This window comes from Colletotrichum graminicola (genome assembly GCF_000149035.1).
Source record: "Colletotrichum graminicola M1.001 genomic scaffold supercont1.93, whole genome shotgun sequence".
Lineage (NCBI taxonomy): Eukaryota > Fungi > Ascomycota > Sordariomycetes > Glomerellales > Glomerellaceae > Colletotrichum > Colletotrichum graminicola.
Genome location: NW_007361097.1, coordinates 78,647 through 81,217, shown reverse-complemented (window position 1 = coordinate 81,217; position 2,571 = coordinate 78,647).

Sequence of the window (2,571 nt, the reverse complement as noted above, 5' to 3'; positions counted from 1 at the left end):
AAGGTAATTAGAGCTAATAATAGTTTAAATAATTTGTTAAAAGCTAATAGCCTATAAGCTAGTAACTTACTAGGAACTAATAGTTCTAAAATAATAAGGATAGTAATCCTCTATACCTTATCTTATCTTTATGTAATTAATTTATAAGATGTTACTAAGTATAAAAAAGTATTTAATTCCTAAGTAACTATAGCTAGCCTATTAGGTAATCTCTAGCTAGTAGTAACCTTATTTAAAGGCGTTATAAAAAAGTATTATCTTACTGTATATATAGGTGGTTAGATTACGCTAAGGACTTTATTTAAGGCTGCTTTCTTTATAAGGCTTACTTTATAGCAAAAGATTATAGACTACACGTAAGGCAGCTTATAGGTAGTAATATAGTCTAGTATATTATAAAGTTAACTAATAAGTAAAGATTACTACCTTTAGCTAAAGTATACCTAAGGCTACTTAATTAACTATATAACGCCTAATAAGTATAATAATTATAAAAACGTTACTAGTAAATTACTAGCACGTAATAGAGAAGTTACTAGACCTTATAGGCTAATAAGTATATATTAGAAGTTACTACACCCTCTACTAATCTATAGATAGTTAAAAAGCTACTTATATAAAAAGTAATTTAAAGACACTAAAAAAGCGTATCTATGTAAGTATAAAATATTAAAATCTTAAGTAATAGTGCTATAAGTAGTAGCTAAAAGGTATTAAATCCTTAGCTACTATTAAGTATATACCTATAAGCTTAATAAATATAGTTAATTAACTAAATTTAAAGTAAGACTTATAGTCTATAGTAACTAATAAGCAAAAGATCTATAAGATACCTATATAGCTATATTAGTAAGTATATTATTTAAAATACTTATAGTAATAGCTACTTACTTTAATCTAGAATTACTTTAATATAACGTAGTAAATACGTTTGTTTACGCTACTATTAATAAGGTAGTATTTATAAAGATACCTCTAGGCTACTAAATCGCTAGCTAGATCTTTTAGTTATTAAAAGCACTCTATAGGCTTTAGTAATTACTACTACTATAGTAAAAGCACCTTAAAAAAGGACTTACTACATAAGGCTTTTACTAAGTGCCTAGTAAGAACTACTATTAGAAAAAGGATTATATTATATTCTTCTTTTATATTAATAACTACGTATTAGCCTATTACTATATAGATAAAGCGTAAGTAAGTAATAAGATAGTAGCTCTTTAGTAATAATACTACCTTAAAGGTAGAGGCCTATTATAGTAGTTCCTTAGCCTTAAGGTAATTTATAACTAAAGTAACTATTATCTCTAGCTCTTATAAGTAGAATATTATAATAAAATAACAAAACTACTACTAATAAATAAGAAATATAATAAATTATTACCTATAGTAAAGGCTAAGCTATTACTTAGTAAATATATAGCCTTATTATAAGAGGTTAATTAATATTAAAAGAAGGTAGGGATAATCCTATATATAGTAGTAATAACTTAGCTAGACGTAGCTTTTATAGCTAGCTAGCTTGCCTGCTTTAACTATAATCTAAATCTAGATTACTAAAAGGTAGTAAATTACATACTTAAATATTTCTACTACACGTAGCACTTTTACCTTAAATATAGAGTAAGGCTAGGTAGTAAAGATAATACGTTAGAGGTCACTTTAGACACCTTATTTACTAATAACTTACTAGACTATTACAGCTTATAAGCGTACGTACTAAAGCTATTTAGAGGGCTTATCTTTTAGTAAGTAAATAAATAAGATATAGTAATAATATTAACTACTAAGGCTAAATTACTAGCCTTATTATCTACTATAAAGGAGGCGCTTTTTACTAGTAGATTAATTACTACGCTAGGTATTTAACTATTAACATAACTAAGAACTAAATTATTACTTAATAAGCAGATAGCTACTAAATAGCTACTAACTATTTATATTAGCTATAATAATACCTAAACTATTAGGCTTATTACTAAGGAGCTTATTTAATTATAGATAAGGCTATAGTATATAGATATTTATAACTACTAGCTACACTAAGAAGTAGTAGTAAATTAAATTACTATTAAATATAAGAAGTCTACTAAATTAATAGCTAATAGATTAATAAAGGCGCTTAGCGCGCTATAATTTACTATATTTATAGCTTAATTAAATATAAGTAACTAATATATACACCTTAAAGTAAATTAATAGTAAGAATTAGCTAATAATAAAGTAAAGCTTTACTACTAAATAGAGAAAAAAAATAAATAAGATATTAAAGGATAATTAATAAATAAATAGGCTATATATAGATAATATTTAGTATAGGCTCTATAGTAATTAATTACGCTACTAGCGCTAAGGGGGTGTGTTAAATATAGTAGAATTATATATAAATTTACTAGTAAATATATAGTTACCTTATAGTAAATTGTTAGGGAATAGGCAGTAAATTAGCCTTACTTTCTAATAGTAACTTTACTAATAATATTATATAAAGGTATAGGTGGTGTGCCACGCCCGTCAATAGACCATTCTAGCATTACCAAAGATCAATTCAGTTCAGGCACTAAGTTAAGT